A 23,847-nucleotide genomic window follows, 5' to 3' on the forward strand; every position below is an offset into this window, starting at 1 on the left:
ATCAGAAAATTGTAAAGCATTGAGAAAAGGAGCTTGGAAGAAAAATGTATCAACTTTCTATTTTCTGGAGTACTTTTATATTGAAAAAAAGCTTTAAGGCAGTGTTTTTCAGATTTTAGTGTGCATGAGAATCACCTGGAAGGCTTATTAAAACACAGATTGGTGGGTTCCACTTCAGAGTTTATGCTTCTGTATGCCTAGGAGGAGGCCTGAAAACTGGTCTTTCTTACAAGTTCTCATGTGGTACTGATGCTGCTAGTTCAGGGACCTCAATTTGAGAACTATTCTTTAAAAAATGTAGATTCACAGGGTACATGTGCTTGTTTGTTACTTGAGTATTACCTGCATACTGGTGGGGATTGGGCTTCTAGTACACCCATTATCCAAATATTGGACATTATACCAAGGAGGTAATTTTCAACCCTTCTAGAGAGAACTACTCTTAAAGAATGTACCCATAGGGATCTTGAGAACTTGATCCCCCTAAATAGGGAGGAAAGTTAGCATTAGCTATGCTAGGAGTCTTCTAATCATACGTTTCTCCTGTGCTCACTCTCTCTTCTTCTTCCTGATTATTATTACTCATGTCTGCCAATTGTAGCCTGAGAAAGAGGGAGCAAAAGAAACATGTGATTAGAAGGCTCCTAGTTTAGCATTAATAATACTAATTTTTCCTCCCTGTTTCAGGGACCAAGAAAGTGATCACTCTCATACTCATTAAATTCCCAAGCCTTATCAAGGAAGAATAAAAAACATTTTATCCCTTACCTTAGAGAGATTATCAGTTTACTAATGATTATAATTTTAGTAGCAAAGTCTAAAATTGAGCTCTACTATTGCCAACCTCTGTATTCTTGCCTACTTATTTCTCAGCCCTACATACCTTTTCATGGTCAATATCTATGGTTCATTTCCACTATAAGATTTTTCACTTGCAGTCACCCAGCCTTAAATGTCACTCTTTCCTGTTTATTCATGTTCATAACTCCTTTCAGAACAGTTTCCTAAGATTCAATTTCCTCCAAAATGTCTAGAAACTTTGACTGCCACAAATAATTCACTTGTTTTGCTTTCCAGTTCATAGTTCCTTATCTCATTTTCTCCTATTTTCTGGTATCTTCTTCTGGTTGATTTGTCTTATTTTTCATTTTGCCATCTTCCTGTAACCATAGCACTGCTATCTAAAACCAGGAGGTTATGGAGAGAATCAAAGCTAATGATAGCATCTCCTGTCACTGCCTGAACTTCTTGGCATATGATGCATGGAGTAGGGGAAGCCAGGTTATCCCTGCACAGGAGAACAAGAGGAATCAGGAAAGCACTAAACTTTGCTTTGCTTGCCTCTAAGTTAAAACTTCCATGTTCCTGCTGCCAGTAGTTACAAGGTACCCCAAAAGTTCTTGGCTTCAGCAGCTCCCAGGTCCTAAGCTTAAACTGCTCCTTCTTCTCTTCTACTTACAATAGACACAGTTACTATGGTTAGGAAGGTAGCACAGACAGAAGTGTAGTGGCTTTTGTTTTGCTTCAATTTTTGCTTCAGTGTTCAGAGAATATAATGCAGTTACTATGAAACAACACCTGGTCTGTTTACTAACAAAAAATTTTAAAACATAATTAAAAAAAGAATTAAATGACTCGGCCCCGGGATAAAACTCAACAACAAATTATCACTTCACACTCATAATCACCACAAAAATTTGAGCATGGAATAGATGCCAAATGATTCAGGCCAGACAGGTGAGATTCCTCTGCTGTGTTGATGAACACTTCAGGTGCATGAAAACATTGCATTGCTGTGAATATTGAAAACATAGCAAGGGTCTCCATGAAGCTGGTAATAGCCAATACACTTATGAACTTAAGTCCTCCAAGAGAAATATACATATCCAGCCTTTGTTTTATTAAAATAACTGATTCTCTCAGATTAATAGTTTTCACATTTTTATTACCTTCTTTACTGAGTCTTTTTTAACTTTCAGATTCAACATGTATACCCAATAGCTTAGGCCGAAGCTGGGTAACCAAGCCCTGCCTGATTCCTGTCTTGTTGCCCCATCCAGCCAAAAACTTCTATGAGGATCTCAAAGCACCTCCTGCATAACCTCTAGGGTTCCACAGAGCAGAGCTGAAAAAGAAATGGTGATACTTTCTATCACTACAGCTTATTGATTCATAGCAAAAGTAATCACTCTAAATATTAAGACACTAGAATCCTATATTTCTCCCTATGCAGTCACTCAAAAAGTAGATTTTCTTATGGGGAAGGAGGCACATTCTTATTATAAACCAGCTTGTGAACAGATTCCTGTCATTTCTAAACATTTACACCTAGTTCTCTAAAGACCATTATTTCCAAACTAGGTAGTATGTGTATAAATACATAGAAAATAAATAAAAGTCACATTAACCATAAAAATTACTGTTTAAGCATTCATCCAACACAAGGTGAGTAATGTGGCATAATAAGAAGAGAAAGCCAGAAAGATATAGGATGAAATTATGTCATTTACTAGCTATGTGACCTTAGCAAGTTTCTCAACCTCTCTGAATGTCAATTTCTGACTTTTGGTGTTAATATATTTCAGAGTAACTATGTGGTTTAAATATTGACAGAGTCACAGACCTTTCTCCTTTTGCCTAAACCTGATGACAAGGCTAGCCACAGACCCTTCTCATTTTGCCTCTAGTCAACTTCCTGTTCTTTGTCTCTTGAGTGATAGCTAAGATTATGATTGCTTTCCCCCCAGAAACTAGCTAGACACAGAGATAAACCTTTCCTGTTCATCTAGCTGATTGAGGCTTCCCCTGATTGCAAAATCCCTACTGTAGATCCTCTCGCTTGTAACTTGTTGACTCCTATCTATAAAAGTCTAATGCAATACCACTCTGCAGTGATACTCTGATCTTCAGATCTGGGGCACTCTCCTTATTGTGATATCCTGAAAAAGATGAACTTTTCTGGTTTTAGTCTTTGACAATATCATATACGAAAAAGTGCCTGACATACAATTAGTCATTGGTAATTATAAACTTTTATTACAGACCTTCTATAAACAGTGTGCTGAGAATAACCTATGGAGGCCACAAAGATGAGAAAAATACATTCTCTAAATTGGCATCTTCTGAATCTAGTATCAGTTCCATATATTTAGGACTTTAAAATCTTATTTTTGCTAAGTTTTCCTAACTCCTATGACAATAAGCTATTTTTGGCAGATCAGTAAAGAATATGAATTAATTTGCAAACTACTTTAATGTGAGTCTTACAGTCATATATTCATAAAAAACTAAAAAGTTCAGCTTCAATATGCATACCAATTATTTAAGACTTTGTTGAGATGGCTTTGTATTCCTGAGGCCTTCTCTAATTTTTGCATTCAGAAATAATCTCTATTCTCTGTGCTTCAGTTTGCATTTTCTTTGTACTTTTTTAAAAAGCATCTTTCACATTATGCTCTGCATTAGTCTTAGTTGTATACATGTCTGATGTTTTCCCTAGATTTCAAGTTGTTTGAGGACTAGATACTGTCCTTTATTTTCTCTGGCACAGTGTCTTAGGCAAAGGAGATAGTATGTTTGCTGAATTGAAAGAGTCTATAATACTACTTGATGTCTTGGATCATACTAACCAGGTGGTATGCATACAAATACTTCATAATATATCAGGGTCTACACTGAGAAGACCAAGAAATTATGAAAGGATAACCAAGAATGAGGTAGAAAAAAAGGGGAGGGGAAAAAAGATAACTATGCAATTGAGGAAATCTAGCAAGTTAAAATAGCACAGGAAACAAAGGCATACTGGATAATTTTAAAATAGAGAAATAATTCTTCCAACCTTGAATATCTTTAGTACACAAAGGTATAAGAAAGATAGGCTATAGTCTAGGTCTTCAGAAATTTTACATACCTTGAAAAATCAGAATCAAGAAGTGGTAATAATGTTCAGGTTGTGACACACAATGTTCCTTTTAACAGCAGGTCACCAATGGAAAGCTAATAAATGTTAGCAACAAAGTATTTGGGAAGAGGGAGCCCTGATTTGTAGCACTGCCAATGTCTATAGTGTAAATTATTCCCATCATGGCTGATTTTAAATGATCAACATGTCACTTAATGTAAGTTTGCAAAGAAATGCATGCAATTGGTTCCCTCAAGCCAGTGAGAGCTGGTTTCATCACACCCCTGTAAGTTCCCTTTCTCCCTACCTTCCTTTACTTCCTCCCTGTTACAGCAGGTCTAGGTGAGAGGGCACATAAGAAACGAGATTTCACCTGGAATTCTGCTCCTCAGTGGCCCCTTTGGGATTATGTTTTGGGGAGAGTGAATCACCTCCATGTCATGCCTTTGATCACATTTTTCAGTGCAACCTGAAAATCCAAGAATCACTTTGGAAACAAAATGAAAATCCACTATCTTCTTTTAGGCCACTGATGAAAATGGTAGAAAGACTTGCTTCATGTTAAATGTTACCTTCAATTTGACAACATGATGAGAGTTTAGCATCTCTGAATCTTGCAAAAACTACAAAATTATACAAGGGAAACACTGAAGTCACCAATTTACCAGGATTTTTATCTCTTCCACTGTATACTAAGCTGTAACTTTTTAGTTACAAGTTACAGCTCCTCAGCCTGGCCACCATTTGCTTATCAAAAATCTATTTGCTTGTTTTCCCTTAACACAAAATATACTCAAATAAAAAGAAAAAATTAGCATGGCTCTGAGCCCTTATGCAAATTAGTAAGGCTCAAAGGCCTATGGCTAGAAATGAATCAGATCTCAAGACGTGCAACTATTAATAAAAATGTAGTATAACAGCCCAGTCCCAGAACTCATTCAGGGCCGTCACTCTCAGATGTATCATCACCCTGACATCTTTTAGCCTAGCTTGGGCTGGTATAAACAGTAAGCCCATGGAGTTTCCTGGATTTATCTTCAAGGATAATGCAGAAAAAATCTGGCTTTGTGCAGCACATACTCTGTCTGTGGTATTTAATGACACTGGAAAATCCCTAAGAAAAATCTTCCTGGAATAACTCACAGAGGTACCAAAGTTAAAAATAAATCTTGTTTTCTAAGTTTAGGCTAGAATGGCTTGGGCGGGCATCTTCCCAGGAAGGGTTATAGAAGTTACTTAGGTTCCAGCTATGTATTTTAGAATCTTACAGGACTTATTTACTCTGCATTTCCAGAACCTTGTGTTATTTTAAGCCACATATATAAGAATAAAAATTTTTAATCACAACTGGTTTGATAATCTTTCCATGTCCCCACTTGTACAACTATCACGTTGGAGTGTGGTCTGGCATGAATTTCTGTAACTGGCATTGTCAACTAAGAGGAGACAGAAAGGAGCTTTGCCTGTACTCTGAAAGAGCAGCAGCTGTAGAGAGGACAGCGGTGGCTGGCAGGGTGCCTAGCGAAGGGAGGGACATGCCTACACCACTGGCACCTGTGAGGGCCAGTTCATGCACTACCATCATTATCGGGCTTTCCTGAAAGCCTTCAGAGGGCACACACAAGCTAAAATCTCACACATTTAGATTCATTTTCAATTGTTCCACTTAAAATATAAGCACCAAAAACAGAATTTAATGTCAAAACTGAAAATGTTGGCACTTGGCACCAAGAAGTTGTGATGCACTTGAGGCTTAACTGGATCTTCAAACTGGCAATGGCTTGAGGCATGTTTGGATTGCATTATTTAAACTAGAACAGAAAATCAAGATTCACTGGATTGCCTTTTCTAGGATGTCCGGAGAATTTAGCTCCAAAAATCAATCAAGAACTCAAGAGTAAATGAAAGCTTGAGAGGAAATTCTAGTGGACATTTGTCTTCTTTTTTTTTTAACCTGGATTCCCAGAATTTAAACCTATGTCTCTCTAGGAATTCTGCACCTTCATGAGTTTTGAGAGAAGACAAACTCCACTTCTCACTATGAGAGCACAAATGGCTAAACTCTCACTTTCTCAGTGATCCTTGAGGCTAAGATGTGAGTACATGACTCAGTTGATCAGACATATTTTATCCCCCTTCCTTGGTTCTCCACCCCGTGAATCCTGAATAGTGATATCAAGAGGCAGGAACAGGGAAGATGCCATTTTGAAGACGGCACAGTAACAGCAGATGCATCCTATCTCCAGGAAAGGGTCGGGGGCAGGAATGTAGTCCAGTGATGGGGTGCAACTGTGGTAGGCAGTACTTAGTGGCATCAGCAGCCCTGCTCTTACCAGATGGGTTTCATGGCATGAATCCAGGCTCTGGTTCTACTTCCCTGCTTACCTTTGCTTTCTCCAATGTCCTGAACCTGGTTCTGCAGGCTTCTGGTGTTTCCATGAGCTCCCCAAGGCCTTTTCAACAAATTTCTTTTCTGCTGCAAACAGCCAGTCAGTTTCTTGGCTAACAACTAAACCTTCTGATTTTACAAATAAATTATAGCCAAACATTTTCTTTTTCAAAGGAGTTGTTAGACTTAAAAAAGTTAGAGAATATCTTATGTTTCCTTCTAAAAGGGCTTTCATCTGCAACCATATTTTTAAAAAAGTGGCAGCCTGGTAGTTGTTTCTATGCTTTCCTGAAGATCACCTCTCCTTAGGTTCACTAGAACCAGCCCAAGGACAACTCATTTCATCATCTCTTCCTTTCTCTCCCACCTCTCATTTTTAAGAGCCTACTTGCACTTCAAGTAAATTAGCAGTAACATTTACCAGGTCTTTCCTATGTATACACCTTTATCTATTTTCTCTAGGTATTTGCTATCTTTCCACTGCCCCAAGTCCAACACCCTGTACCCCATTAGCTGTGCTTAATCCCTGGCTTCTTATAGTGATTCTTCCCAGAAGGGTCTGGAACTCCCCACCATCACCCACATTTTGTGGCTTATCTTTACTAGGATGTTCTTTACTATGAACTCTCAAGGTGTAGAAGTGATTCTTCTACCTCTGCACAAAGTAGACATTTCACAAATACCTGACCATTCTAATATTTCTGTTTGGTGCTCCAAATACTAGGTCTTCTGTCTTTCTAGTTTACTGCTAACTCAATTGTGGATTGTTGTAGGAAAACTAATAGGACCTCCTCACATACATGAAGCAAGAATAGTACTACTAGGGTCAGCAAAAGCTGGCGATTAGCAGTAATCTAGAGAAGAGATAAAGCAAAGTATGAGTAAAAAATTATTCCCACGTGCTTTGAAACTGCTCTGAAATGATACTGTGGATTCAAGCCGTCTAAACATTCGTTGCAGAATGGCTCATCTCTGGGTGGAGGAAGAATTGCCCATCCCATCACTCGGATAGGGAAGTTGGTAAACTTGCTAATTTCTACCAAAGGATATTGACCCGAACCCCTAGTCATGATTTTTTCTAAAGCAGATGAATTTGCTTTCAACCAACAATCATAAATGCCTATCACCTAGGCCCTTGCTAGGGAATGTAATCTTACACTCTCTACCATCCAGTTCCGTTAAATTCTGGTTGTGAAAGGTGGTATCTGGGGAGAATTGTTTGAACAATTTCTTCTAAATGTTCCAAGTGATATCGTTAGAATAGGCAAAAGATTCTATACTGGACCACAATTTCCTGTCTTCTTATAGATTGTTGGATTTTATCATAGTCTTCAGCATTTACAGAGGAGCAGAAGAAACCGAGAAATAAAATCCATTACCTGGATTGGTGATGTAGATATTTTCTAGTCCAGACTCACTGTCTCCTCCATAAAACTTCATGTGAGAAATGATTTTTGGCCATGTATACAATGAAAATCTTTGTTTTCCCTGAGAGTGTCTCTCTTTAATAAGAATTCATGTAACTGATATATAGTCCTTTTCACTTTGCCTACTGGGACGTTCAGATGCAAGAATAAGACTAAGAAAGAGAGAACCATGAAAGAACTTAGAGCCTGATTATTTATATTTTTTCCTCTAGCCTTACTTATTTTATGATATATAAATACATATATATTTACATATGTATGTATTTTTATATATTATGGTTATTTGTATTGACAACTCAGCCATTATTTTCTTATTTATTCATGCCTTAATAAGTGGCTGCAATCCTTTTATATGCATAAATATATAAACAGATGAATAAAGGTGGCTAAATAATGTTGGGTGAACTTTAGCCATTTTCACTATTAACAATAATCAGTTAGTAGGTATATACTACTGTGTGTGTGAGGTGCTTGATGGGTGGAAAGATGCCAGATCCCTAAGGTAAAGTCCCTGACCTCAAAAGTCTTGAAATGTAATTGAGATAATAGGGCTGGTACAAGGAATACGATATTATAACTATATTATACTAAATTATGTATGTGTATATAAATTACATATATATCTATATAAATATAAAATGGATGGACAGGTCATGTAGTAAGATCCTTCCTGCCTAAAAGGATAAAATAAAAACAGACACAAGATGCGTCTTCACAAACATGTCTCCCAAAGAGTGCAACTCCCCTCTCATTCTCTGCTGTCTCCTAATGCCTAGGCAGTATCCTGCCCACTTCTAAATCTAGGATGACTTTATTTTACAAATTTCAAGGATGTATGGATCACAAAATGGAGAACTATTATTTTATTTTCAGTAACTTTTCTTATTGTACATTTTAAAGCATCAATGTTTTAACATGCCTCAGAAATAAATTTTACTTCACAACTCAGAATGTATACACATAGACATGCATACACACCTGAAACATAAGTTTCACAAAACAGTATCTTTTCTACGTGTGGCATACCAATATTTTCTATTTTGTTCCATTTTCTTTCTTAAAACATACTTCTTAGGAGCCACTTAATTTATGATAAATAGCACTGTTTTAAGAAAACAGGAAGTTCAAATTTCCGGCCAAATGTTTTAATTTTCTGAGGGAAAAACTATTCTTTTAAAGATCAAAGGAGATGGGATAGATGATACAGTACACTGCCTCAGATGGAGGATACAGCATACTGCTTCTTATCTCCTAAGTATTTGCTCAGAAATCCAAAATATGTAGATTTATCATTCATGCAACTCTCTCTCAGAGGGGAAAATACATCCTTAAGTTGTATTCCCAGTAGGAACACATCAACCCAGATACGTAAATCAAATTTCAAATGCTTTTAGTATTAGTGTCTGCAGATTGTAAAAATGGGCTTAATTTATAATTCAGATTTACTCTAGCCTGAGTTATAATAAACTGAAAAATATTCGTATATGCATATAATTCAGTAACCTTGAAAACTGCATTATTAGAGACTAATCAGTGATTACCTTAACCTTAGATTTCTTCACCAAAGAAATAAATTATTCAGCAAGCAAAGCAAAAGAAAAAAAGACCCAACCCTCTTTCATGAACTGAGACATTGTTAATCACCCAACTTAAAGAATTTGGGAAGTAACATGCTATTATTAATAATTCTGTTGAAACATGACAAAATTATGAATGGAAACACTTCCAATGTTCCAATATAACCCTTAGGCTTATTCATGCCAGAAACATCTCATCTGGGCCTCAACATTCCCCAGGAGAAGATTGGGAAAGTTATAATCTTTTTACCATGACAAGTCTAAGATAATACTTAATTGTTACTGTGTACTTGCAATTCTAGATCACACTGGACAGAAACCCCTACCTTTAACAAATAGTTTTATTCTAGCTACAATCATATCACATTCACTTCTCAGCCTACCAATTAATATCCAACCAAATTAGAGCTTGGTGAATTTCTGGCAGGTTCGTGACACTGTGCCTGAAACCTGTAATTTTAATTAATTATAGAAATTCTGGGCAGGAAGCCTTCTGAAAAGATGATCAGCTTTATTCCCTTCATTTGAAACTTTGAAACTGCCCCAGACCAAGAGTTCTCCCATTTTAACTTGAAGAGAAGAAACCATATTAGCACAAAGGATCACTCATTGCAACTGGAACCATACTAGGTCCATAACATGGATGATCTGATTTAATCCTTGTCTTAATGTAGCAGGAATTATCCTCATTTTAAGAGGGGGAAACTAATGCTCAGAAAAACTTAGCTGAAAAAGGGGAAACAGAGTGTTCACTTTAGAGTTGGGATCTTACCCAAGATCCATAATCTGATTTCCAGAAACTAATGCTTCTCTGTCACCTCTCCAGATGTGGGCTGGAGCTGGCTGCTCAGAGTACACATCTCTTCTCAACTCCACATTCCATGAGGTCCCATCCATAGCTTGAAATCAGCCTTGGTGGGAGTATTCACACATTGCAAACTGCTAAATACTACAAATCAGGGCTTTTTTCTTCAGAGAGCTATTTACTAGCACACTACTGCCTATAATATTTGTATTTAGTATTTCACAAATGTCCAAATTGGGTGTTTCTATTGATCAAGTTTTTTTTTTTCAAAAACGATTAGTAGCAAGAAAGTGTAGGTAGAGTATATTTCAGCATTTGCTTCTCACATTTACTTTCTATATCTCTTTGCCTACCATGAAACAAACTTAGAGATTTTAGTTATCTAAAAGTAGTTACAATAATAGAAATCCCCATGCCTCTGTTATCCAGATTTAATATTTATCAACATATGGCCAACCTTGTTTCATTGTACTTCTCAAACATGTTTTTTTCCTTCTTCCCAGCTGGATTATTTTCAAGCAAATCTCAGACATTATATCGTTTTATTTGTAAACACATCAGTTTGTATTTCTAAGAGATAAGCTCATTTTAAACATTATTACAATACTATTATCGCATGTTAAAATTATCAGTAATTCTTTAATATTATCTAATAATTGGTCCATATTTAACCTTCTCTGACTCCCTCAAAGTTCTTTTTTACGAAGTTGCTTTGTTCAAATCAAGATCCAGAGTGTCTGGATGAAATGTCTTTAAGTATTAATTTGTTTTAATCTGTTAATTAATTTTTTGATAGTCCTCCCTCTTTTTTATCTTTTGCCACTTATTTGAGTCATTTGTCCTGTAGAATGTCTTACATTCTGGATTCTGCTGACTGGTTTCCATGGTGTCATGTGACATCTTCCTCTTCCTTCTGAGTTTCTTGAAAACTGGTAGGCCTAGAGGTTTGAACAGATACATGTCCTATTTTTTGGCAAGTATATTTCATGAGTGGGGTTGTACTTCTATATTACATCAGAAGGTGAGTAATTTCTGCTTTCTTTTGCTAATTAGTAGGTTTTGTTCTTCTCATCCTAATTCATCTTATAAAAATTCTCTCCATCAACCTTTCATCTAATTGTATTGTCAGTAATTGATGATCATTTCCTAGATTCACTATTTGAGCAAGGGCGACAAAAGAGTGATGGTTTAGGTCTTTTTTTCCTTCTCCATGTATTGGCTGGAATTCTTCTGTAGAGCAGATATTTTACGTATCAACTATTTGGTTAACAAACTGAATTACAGTTTGTACAGGAACGACAGCATAAATGTTTTCTTTCCCTTTACTAATCAGTTTACAGAATGAATTTATACCCTCATATCCTTCAAGGGTAACAGAAAGCTTATTTTCTTTTTTAAAACTTTTTGCTATCATTATGCACTAACAGATGTTAATATGTTTGATGTGTTTCCATAAATTGCAGTCATTATTGTTTTGATTATTGGAAATTATTTCCTGTGTCTTTTTGACATGACCCCAGTATTTCTGATAGCTTCCTTGCTTTCAGGTATATTCCAGGCTCTTATAAATTTCCAGACCCAGTCCTAGAAATAAACATTTTTAGGAGAAGACTGATTTCTTATAATGGGAAGTGGCTCTGCCCACTATTGAAACTGATTGTGTCTAGGAGAAATTCTCAACCAGAACAGGCTGAGCCCTCACAGAACACAGATGAAACATACAGAGTACTGTCAGCCAGCATCTGAAATTTTATTACTTAGAGCAAATATTGCCAATTTATTACAGGATCTGTCATGGTAAAGTATACAATATAATCTTTACTCATAACCTAACATTTTATTGATAACCACAAACATATGAATGAGTGGCTGTCTATAGAACTACACTGTATGCAGCCTTTATATATGAATAGAGCATTGGGCAAATTCAGATTTTCAGAGACCTGAAGTCTAAACAATTTGTGGGGTACCCTCTTTTAGGAAATTAACACGAAATTGCAAGATGGCCGAATAGGAAAAGCTCTGGTCTGCAGCTCCCAGCGTGATCAACGCAGAAGATGGGTGATTTCTGCATTTCCAACTGAGGTAGCTGGTTCATCTCATTGGGACTGGTTGGACAGTGGGTGCAGCCCATGGAGGATGAGCTGAAGCAGGGTGGGGCGTCGCCTCACCGAGGAAGCGCAAGGGGTTGGGGGATTTCCCTTTCCTAGCCAAGGGAAGCCATGACAGACTACCTGGAAAAACGGGACACTCCCACCCAAATACTGCGCTTTTCCCAAGGTCTTAGCAACTGGCAGACAAGGAGATTCTCTACCGTGCCTGGCTCAGTGGGTCCCACACCCACGGAGCCTTGTTCACTGCTAGCACAGCAGTCTGAGATTGAACTGCGAGGCAGCAGCCTGGCTGGGGGAGGGGTGTCTGTCATTGCTGAGGCTTGAGTAGGTAAACAAAGTGGCCAAGAAGCTCAAACTGGGTGGAGCCCACTGCAGCTCAACAAGGCTTACTGCCTCTAGACTCTACCTCTGTGGGCAGGGCATGGCTGAACAAAAGGCAGCAGACAACTTCTTCAGACTTAAATGTCCCTGTCTGACAGCTCAGAAGAGAGCAGTGGTTCTCCAAGCATGGAGTTTGAGCTCTGAGAATGGACAGAATGCCTTCTCAAGTGGGTCCCTGACTCCTGTGTAGCCTAACTGGGAGACATCTCCCAGTAGGGGCTGACAGACACCTCACATAGGTGGCTGCCACTCTGGAATAAAGCTTCCAGAGGAAGGATCAGGCAGCAATATTTGCTGTTCTGCAGTCTCTGCTGGTGATACCCAGACAAACAGGGTCTGGAGTAGACCTCCAGCAAACGCTAACAGACCTGCAGCTGAGGGACCTGACTATTAGAAGGAAAATGAATAAACAGAAAGGAATAGCATTGACATAAACAAAAAGGTCATCTACACCAAAACCCCATCTGTAGGTCACCAACATCAAAGACCAAAGGTAGATAAACCACAAAGATAGGGAGAAACCAGAGCATAAGAGCTGAAAATTCTAAAAATCAGAGTGCCTCTTATCCTCCAAAGGATCGCAGCTCCTCACCAGCAATGGAACAAAGCTGGACAGAAAAAGACTTTGATGAATTGACAGAAGTAGGCTTCAGAAGGTTGGTAATAACAAACTTCTCCGAGCTAAAGGGGGATGTTCGAACTCACCGCAAGGAAGCTAAAAACCTTGAAAAAAGATTAGAGGAATGGCTAACTAGAATAAAAAGTGTAGAGAATACCTTAAATGACCTGATGGAGCTGAAAACCATGGCATGAGAACTTCGTGACACATGCACAAGCTTCAATAGCCGATTTGATCAAGTGGAAGAAAGGATATCAGTGATTGAAAATCAAATGAATAAAATAAAGTGAGAAGACAAGGTTAGAGAAAAAAGAGTAAAAAGAAATGAACAAGGCCTCCAAGAAATAGGGGGCTATGTGAAAAGACCAAATCTATGTTTGATTGGTGTACCTAAAAGTGACATGGAGAACGGAACCAAGTTGGAAAACACTCTTCAGGATATCATCCAGGAGAACTTCACCAACCTAGCAAGGCAGGCCAACATTCAAATTCAGGAAATACAGAGAACACCACAAAGACACTCCTCAAGAAGAGCAACCACAAGACACATAATTGTCAGATTCAACAAGGTTGAAATGAAGGAAGAAGTGTTAAGGGCAGCCAGAGAGAAAGGTCGAGTTACCTACAAAGAGAAGCCCATCAGACTAACAGTGGATCTCTCTGCACAAACCCTACAAGCCAGAAGAGAGTGGTGGTCAATATTCAACATTCTTAAAGAAAAGAATTTTCAACCCAGAATTTCATATCCAGCCAAACTAAGCTTCATAAGTGAAGCAGAAACAAAATCCTTTACAGACAAGCAAATGCTGAGAGATTTTGTCACCACCAGGCCTGCCTTACAAGAGCTCCTGAAGGAAGCACTAAACATGGAAAGAAACAACTGGTACCAGCCATTGCAAAAACATGCCAAATTGTGAAGACCCATCGATGCTATGAAGAAACTGCATCACTTAAGGGGCAAAATAAATGGTGAACATCACAATGACAGGATCAAATTCACACATAACAATATTAACCTTAAAAGTAAATGGGCTAAATGCCCCAATTAAAAAACACAGACTGGCAAATTGGATAAAGAGTCAAGACCCATCAGTGTGCTGTATTCAAGAGACCCAGCTTATGTGCAAAGTCACACATAAGCTCAAAATAAAGGAGTGGAGGAAGATCTACCAGGCAAATGGCAAGAAAAAAAAAAGTAGGGGTTGCAATCCTGTCTCTGATAAAACAGACTTTAAACCAACAAAGATCAAAAGAGACAAAGAAGGCCATTACATAATGGTAAAGGGATCAATTCAACAAGATGAGCTAACTATCCTAAATATATATGCACCAAATTCAGGAGCACCCAGATTCATAAAGCAAATCCTTAGAGACCTACAAAGAGACTTAGACTCCCACACAACAATAATGGGAGACTTTAACACCCCACTGTCAATATTAGACAGATCGATGAGACAGAAGGTTAACAAGGATATCCAGGACTTTGACTCAGCTCTGCACCAAGCAGACCTAATAGACATCTACAGAACTCTCCACCCCAAATCAACAGAATATACATTCTTCTCAGCACCACATCACACTTGTTCTAAAATTGACCACATAATTGGAAGTAAAGCACTTCTCAGCAAATGTAAAAGAATTGATATCAAAACAAACTGTCTCTCAGACCACAATGCAATCAAATTAGAACTCAGGATTGAGAAACTCACTCAAAACCACCACATAACTACATGGAAACTGAACAACCTGCTCCTGAATGACTACTGGGTAAATAAGGAAATGAAGGCAGAAATAAAGATGTTTTTGGAATCCAATGAGAACAAAGACACAACATACCAGAATCTCTGGGACACATTTAACGCAGTGTGTAGAGGGAAATTTATAGCACTAAATGCCCACAAGAGAAGGCAGGAAAGATCTAAAATTGACACCCTAACATCACAATTAAAAGAACTAGAGAAGCAAGAGCAAACACATTCAAAAGCTAGCAGAAGGTAAGAAATAACTAAGATCAGAGCAGAACTGAATGAGATGGAGACATAAAAAAATGCTTCAAACAATCAATTGATCCAGGAGCTGATTTTTTGAAAAGATCAAGAAAATTGGTAGACTGCTAGCAAGACTAATAAAGAATAAAAGAGAGAAGAATCAAATAGACACAATAAAAAATGATAAAGGGGATATCACCACCGATCCCACAGAAATACAAACGATCATCAAGGAATACTATAAACACCTCTATGCAAATAAACTAGAAAATCCAGAAAAAATGGATAAATTCCTGGACACATACACCCTCCCAAGACTAAACCAGGAAGAAGTTGAATCTCTGAATAGACCAATAACAGGCTCTGAAATTGAGGTAATAATTAATAGCCTACCAACTAAAAAAAGTCCAGGACCAGACAGATTCACAGCTGAATTCTACCAGAGGTACAAAGAGGAGCTGGTACCATTCCTTCTGAAACTATTCCAATCAATAGAAAAAGAGGAAATCCTTCCTAACTCATTTTATGAGACCAACATCATCCTGATACCAAAGTCTGGCAGAGATACACCAAAAAAAGAGAATTTTGGACCAATATCCCTGATGAACGTCAATGCAAAAACCCTCAATAAGATACTGGCAAACCGAATCCAGCAGCACATCAAAAAGCTTATCCACCACGATCAAGTCAGCTTCATCCCTGGGATGCAAGGCTGGTTCAACATATGCAAATCAATAAATGTACTCCATCACATAAACAGAACCAATGACAAAAACCACCTGATTATCTCAATAGATACAGAAAAGGCCTTCAACAAAATTCAACAGACCTTCATGCTAAAAACTCTCAATAAACTAGGTATTGATGGAATGTACATCAAAATAATAGAGCTATTTATGACAAACCCACAGCCAATATCATACTGAATGGGCAAAAACAGGAAGTATTCCGTTTGAAAACTGGCATAAGGCAAAGATGCCCCCTCTCACCACTCCTATTCAACATAGTGTTAGAAGTTCTGGCTAGGGCAATCAGGTAACGGAAAGAAATAAAGGGTATTCAATTAGGAAAAGAGGAAGTCAAATTGTCCCTGTTTACAGATGACATGACTGTATATTTAGAAAACTCCATCGTCTCAGCCCAAAACCTCCTTAAGCTGATAAGCAACTTCGGCAAAGTCTCAGTATACAAAATCAATGTGCGAAAACCACGAGCATTCCCATACACCAGTAACAGACAAACAGAGAGCCAAATCATGAGTGAACTCCCATTCACAATTGCTACACAGAGAATAAAATACCTAGGAATCCAATTTACAAGGGATGGGGAGGACCTCTTCAAGGAGAACTACAAACCACTGCTCAACGAAATAAAAGAGGACACAAACAAAAATGGAAGAACATTCCATGCTCATGGATAGGAAGAATCAATATCGGGAAAATGGCCATACTGCCTAAGGTAATTTATAGATTCAATGCCATCCCCATCAAGCTACCAATGATTTTCTTCACAGAATTGGAAAAACTACTTTAAACTTCATATGGAACCAAAAAAGAGCCCGCATTGCCAAGACAATCCTAAGCAAAAAGAGCAAAGCTGGAGGCATCACACTGCCTGACTTCAAGCTATACTAAGAGGCTACAGTAACCAAAACAGCATGGTACTGGTACCAAAAGAGAGATATAGACCAATGGAACAGAACAGAGGCCTCAGAAATAATACCACACATCTGCAACCATCTGATCTTTGACAAACCTGACAAAAAGAAGAAATGGGGAAAGGATTCCCTATTTAATAAATGGTGCTGGGAAAACTGGCTAGCCATATGTAGAAAGCTGAAACTGGATTCCTTCCTTTCACCTTAAACAAAAATTAATTCACGATGGATTAAAGACTTAAATGTTAGACCTAAAACCATAAAAAAAAACCTAGAAGATAACCTAGGCAATACCATTCAGGACATAGGCATGGGCAAGGACTTTATGACTAAAACACCAAAAGCAATGGGAACAAAAGCCAAAATTGACAAGTGGGATCTAATTAAACTAAAGAGCTTCTGCACAGCAAAAGAAACTACCATCAGAGTGAACAGACAACCTACAGAATGGGAGAAAATTTTTACCATCTACTCATCTGACAAAGGGCTAATATCTAGAATCTACGAAGAACTTAAGCAAATTTACAAGAAAAAAAAATCAACCCCATCAACAAGTGGGCAAAAGATATGAACAGACACTTCTCAAAAGAAGACATCTATGCAGCCAACAGACACATGAAAAAATGCTCATCATCACTGGTCATCAGAGAAATGCAAATGAAAACCACAATGAGATACCATCTCATACTAGTTAGAATGGTAATAATTAAAAAGTCAGGAAACAACAGATGCTGGAGAGGATGTGGAGAAATCGGAACGCTTTTACACTGTTGGTGGGAGTGTAAATTAGTTCAACCATTGTGGAAGACAGTGTGGCAATTCCTCAAGGATCTAGAACTAGAAATACCATTTGACCCAGCAATCCCATTACTGGGTATATACTCAAAGGATTATAAATCATGCTGCTATAAGGGCACATGCACATGTATGTTTATTGCAGCACTATTCACAATAGCAAAGACTTGGAACCAACCCAGATGTCCCTCAATGATAGACTGAATTAAGAAAATGTGGCACATGGCCGGGCGCCATGGCTCACGCCTGTAATCCCAGCACTTTGGGAGGCTAAGGTGGGCAGATCACAAGGTTAGGAGAGTGAGACCTTCCTGGCTAACATGGTGATACCCTGTCTCTACTAAAAATACAAAAAAAAAAAAAACATTAGCCAGGCATGGTGGCAGGTGCCTGTATTCCCAGCTACTTGGGAGGCTGAGGCAGGAGAATGGCATGAATGCAGGAGGTGGAGCTTGCAGTGAGCCGATTGTGCCACTGCACTCCAGCCTGGGCAACAGAGCGAGACTCTGTCTCAGAAAAAAAAAAAAAAAAAGAAAATGTGACACATATACACCATGGAATACTATGCAGCCATAAAAAGTGAGTTCATTTCCTTTGCAGGGACATGGATGAAGCTGGAAACCATCATTCTCAGCAAACTGTCATGAGGACAGAAAACCAAACACCGCATGTTCTCACTCATAGGTGGGAACTGAACAATGAGATCACTTGGACACAGAGTGGGGAACATCACACTGGGGCCTGTCGGGGGGTGAGGGGCTGAGGGAGGAATAGCATTAGGAGAAATACCTAATGTGAATGATGAGTTGATGGGTGCAGCAAACCAACATGGCACATGTATACCTATGTATCAAACCTGCACGTTGCAGACATGTACCCTAGAACTTAAAGTATAATAATAATAAAAAAAGAAAACATGAAATCCCAAATACAAAATTTGGCAAGAAAGTGAATATTTATTAAGGTTGAGGGAAAGAAATCATAGCAAGTTATTTAAATATAAAAAAGCTAGAAACATAGAAATCACAAAATATGAAAAATAATATTTTTATAAATATATTGCCTGTTACACTTCTATATTATTCCTACATTTTTTGTTGCCTACTCTTTGATCCCCTTTTCATATTGTAATAATTTTGTGATATCACTCTTTAAAGATATGAGAAAGATAATTCAGTCTTTCCTCTGGTGTGATTGACCAGACCTAAATTTTTGATAGTTGGAACACATAAGGTCTTGTGACCTACACAAACATACTCTTATTTGTAGGACTCTTATGGTTTGTGCCTTATCAGAAATTTTATCCCATAAATTTCTTTAAAATCATATAAAGTTTTATAAAATTTGTAAATTCTATTTTAAGCAACTACCCCCAAAGAAAAAATGTATGATGCATTTATAATTGTATACACCCGTATATTATCTAGCATATTTTTGATAGGTGAGAACTTAAATTTTTACTAGAGATCAATTAGAACAAAATCATCTAGTTGCAAGTTTACATGTTTGGTGACTGAAAATTTCCCACAGAATAGCTTCTGGTTCTGTACATTGTAATAACCATTTCTCCTTTACTGACTACATACTTCTAGGACTGGGTGCTGTAGGGTACATTCATAATACAACACAGCCACTGGCCTTGCTGGGAGAGTCAGCTGAGTGTGTGGTAGAATCTACAAGCCATTCCTTCACTGGCATGGCTGGCAATAGCTTAATTATACACAGAAGTGACTGCAGAATTTATGCACATCCCACTAAACTCTGAGTAAATATATCTGCGACCCTTAGTCTCCTCTGCCCAAAGCTACCCCCAATACCACCCAACATGAGGAAAAGTGAGATGAAGGAAAAGCTGGAATGGAACAAAACAGTTGTCTTAGCCAGTTGTGGTTAAAATCCCTCACTTTAGCAAATATTACGAAAACATACGATCAAGTGGACACACTTCTCAGGCCCTCTCAGGGCCTTGGAAGAACCCATACAAGTGAGGGCCCCTGAAGTTTAAGCTTCATTGGCTTCACAGTAATCATCTGTCTTGAGAGAATCATCACCTCACTGTTGAATCTTTTCCCATGGTTAATCAAAGCATTTTGACCTTCCTATCTAGAATGTTTTGACAATTCCTTTAACATTTAACTTCGACTCTTTGCATCCTCAGGAGTCCTCAGTACACACACACAGAAGCCAAGCATATAATTTTACACTGTTTGTGGAATAAAAGAGTAATCGTGTCGATATAATTTTTTTCTTATTGCATTGGTGGAGTGAATAGTTAATATGAATCTGCAGCTTATAAAAAGCTGTTGGTGTATTAAAAATACATCTATATAAATATATCTAGCCACTCTTGGCTGAAACCCAAGAGCACTACAAGTAAAAACATAAAAAACTCATAGCAAGTAATTTCTAGTTATTATTTTGGTTAGTACTCTAGCATACTCACTAGCAAGAGGAGAAATGATGTCCTTGCTTTAGTTATAGTAATCTATGCCTGTCAAGCCTGGGAGTTGCAAGCAAATATTTCAGGAAAATTTCCAGAGCTATTATTAGATATAATACAGACTTTCCTACCTAGTTTTCAGCCATGAGATCTCTGGCAGATGCCTCAGTGATTATAGTGGCAGTAATGCTCGGCATCCCGACACAGACAGCCTGTCCTAGGACCAGCAGCAGCAACTGACTGGGATTGTATAGGGGGAGTTTTTATTTTTATTTTTCAGATACTTCAACACAAGGACAAGGTCATTCTCAATGCCAAAACTTCTAGTTAAGCTTTAACTTTTCCTTATGCATCAAAAGTACTGAGATAGAGAAAAACAAACAACTCTCAAACCCACAGAAAGCCCAGTTACCAAGAAAAAAAAAAAAGTCTTTAATTTAGTATTAGGAACTCTGGATATCTAGAATACAGTTTCGAATTGAACATCATCACCACAGAAATCACAGGTAACATTTATTTGGGACTTACTATTCATCAGGCATCGCACCGAATGCCTGCAGTATCCTGATTTTACAAATGAAGAGGACAAGGCAGTGAAAGGATAACAAACTTGACCTGGTTGCAACTAGCAAATGTGGGGTGGGGTGGGGTGGGGGCCAGGATTTGCCTTTAGGCAATCTAATCCCAGAGACAGATTGTTAATCACTGCTCCATATTGCCTTGCAGTATTAGTATGCTTGAAAAAACTCTTGATTTTAAAGTTGGAGAGGTAATAATAATTAAAATCTTTGTTAGTATAAGTAAGAAAAATATTTATGTTTTCTCTTTCTTAAGTTTCTTAATAGATCACACGTATGAAGACAACACTGAATTTGGACTGGGTTTTCGTATAGCTGGCAATGTAACATTTAGGTTTCTTATCACTTAAAAGCAGCATTTATTTGCATATTCAAAACAGATTAAATCAACAACGTTGGAAAAAATTCTTCAATAGACTACATTAAAAAACAAATATGAGAAAAATTGATTATGAAAGATGAATAAATTTGAGATCTTCTGTACAACATTGTACCTATAGTTACAATACTATATTGGGCACTTAAAATTTGTTGAGTGTAGATCTCACATTAAGTGTTCTTATCACAACAAAATCAAATGAAAACAACGACAACAAAACCCCTAAACCTCTATCAACTTGTTAGAAGAAAAAGGAAGAATTAATTTACAGTTTATTTTTTAAAAATCTTCTGACTATATGTAGAGAGACAAATATTCTAAGGACAAAAAGAATTTTAAGAATTTTCGAATCTGGCTCAGTAAGTTTGTTCTTGGTAGCAGTCCCAGTGTAGCAAATCTGAAACTATTTCGTGTGTATTGTAGGACTGAGGAAATAAATAAATATGTTGACATTGTGGTGTACCAGGATTCTTACTTGGGAGAATGGAAATGCAAATATGAAATGCAGACCCAGTAATGCTGAAATGAAATTGATGGTAGCAGTATAGCAACACTATACCATATAGCTATAATACTACCATGTATGTGTGTGTTCATTCTATTATCCACTGAAAGGACCTAGAAGCAAGCCACTCCAGGAGCAATAAGCAAACCGACTACCTAGATTTGGGTTTCTGAATACCATTCCCTCCCTACTAAAAGGGAACAGGGATGGGACCAAGTTACGGCTGAAGTATCTGAATGTACCACAGGGGATGTGCTCAAATTGATGAAAACAAGTCAAAAAGAAACAAGCCAACTCAGAAGGGCTCCTGCTGATGATCACATTTGGTACAATCTGAGTATCAAAATGAAAAATTACAGAAATAGATTATAATACTATTGAATTGAGAAATGGTCCGGGTCAGTGGCTCATGTCTGTAATTCAAACACTTTTGGAGATTAAGGCAGCCTGATTGGTTGAGCTCAGGAATTTGAGACCAGCCTGGGAAACATGACAAAATCCCATCTCTACAAAAAATACAAAAAAATGATCCAAGAGTGGTGGCATGTGCTTGTAGTCCCAGCTACCCAGGAGGCTGAGGTGGGAGTCCAGAATGTTAAGGTTAAGGCTGCAGTGAGCCAAGATGGTGCCATTGTACTCCAGTCTGGGGACAGAGTGAGATCCTGTTTCAAAAAAAAAAAAAAAAAAAAAAAAATGGGAGAGAAAGAAAAGAAAAAAATGAAATGATCAAAAATGGTCAAAGGGTATCAAGGTTTAGTTAGACAGGATGCAGTCCCAGAGACCTATTGTATAGCATGGTGACTACAGTTAATAATAATGTATTGTATACTTGAAATTGCTAAAGGAGTAGACTGTAAATCTTTTCACCACAAAAAATAAGTATGTGAGTTGATGAATGTGTTAGTTTGATTTAATCATTTCACAATGTATACAGATATCAAAATATAATATTGTACACTATTAAGTTAATTGCCAATTATACCTTAATAAATCTGAGAAAAAACAAAATTTTCATGCTAAAAAATAATAAAAAAGAAAAAGTGTATCCATAAGTACAAAGTGATTCTAAAAATTTAAAGGTAGAGGAAGGAGGGAAAGCCAGGCAAATGAACTAATAAATGTAAAAGTAATGGTAGAAACAGAAAACTAGAATTTCACTATCACATAGTAATAGCCAATTCAGGCAATGATCATCAACGGATGCTAAAACCACTAGGGAAAAATCTGGGAAACAGAATATTCACACAGTTTCAAAGTATCACTGCGCAGATAACGTTTGAATTTTTAAAAAGTTTCTTTACGATGAAGAAATCATGCAGACACTATCTTTATCTTAACATTGCCAGTAATGAAACACATTGACATCTTATATACTCTGAGAATGACAATGGGAAGGACACAGCATTACCTGTGCAGATAGCCTGCCAAAAATGCTTAATCTTAATCTAATCATGAGGAAAGAATCAAACAAATCCAAAAGGAAGGACATTTTGCAAAACAAATAGCCTAGATTTTCGAAAAATATAAATGTTATACCGAACAACAACAACAAAAGTTGAAGAACTGATTAGTTTAAAGGAGATCACAAAGATCTGACCATTAAATGTAGTGCATAATCCTGGATTGGATCCTAGGTTGGAAAACAATTACTTAAATGATATTATTGAAGCAATTGAGGAAATATGACAAAACTGCATGCTATATAGTAGTACTCTATCACTACTACTTTATCAATATTCCCAGGTATTTTGCAGAGAATGTTCTTGTTCTTAGGATGTCCATGCTGAAGAATTTGGGAGTGAAGTGTCTTGTTATCTGTAATAATTCTCAAATGATTCAGCATGAGTATATATGCATATTAATGATATATAAATGTATGAACAAAACTATATGAAACATTAATCAACATTCTATAGAGTTCGAGAGAGTAAGAGAACAAATGCAAGTGTGGAAAAACTAATATTTAATAAAGTTGTATGAGGGAGTATATGGGTATTTTCTCGTACAATTCTTGCAGTAGGATATGGTTTGAAATTGACCAAAATAAAAAGAAAATTATAATGGGAGCCATTTAAATTCAATTTGAAAATGATGATCAGCAAATTGCTAAGTGGAAAGAATAAGATAACTGCTGCTTTGAAACAGCTTATGGGGAGCAGTGGAATAAACTAATGAACTCAGGAGGTCCCCTTTGGCATTACACTTGGTTAATTGAGTAAAAAACAGAACAACAACAAAAAAATCTTAAGTAACATATTTTAATGTTAGCCTGAACAATTTTTAGTTTCTTCT

General features: G+C 37.3%; 1 protein-coding gene across 6 annotated transcripts in view; it reads right to left on the reverse strand.

Annotated features, from left to right (window-relative positions):
• Window positions 1-23,847, reverse strand: part of ZNF385B (zinc finger protein 385B) — a 407,440-nt gene that overhangs the window by 183,693 nt on the left and 199,900 nt on the right. The window lies entirely within an intron of this gene.

The sequence above is a fragment of the Symphalangus syndactylus genome, chromosome 8 (assembly GCF_028878055.3).
Source record: "Symphalangus syndactylus isolate Jambi chromosome 8, NHGRI_mSymSyn1-v2.1_pri, whole genome shotgun sequence".
Classification (NCBI taxonomy): Eukaryota; Metazoa; Chordata; class Mammalia; order Primates; family Hylobatidae; genus Symphalangus; species Symphalangus syndactylus.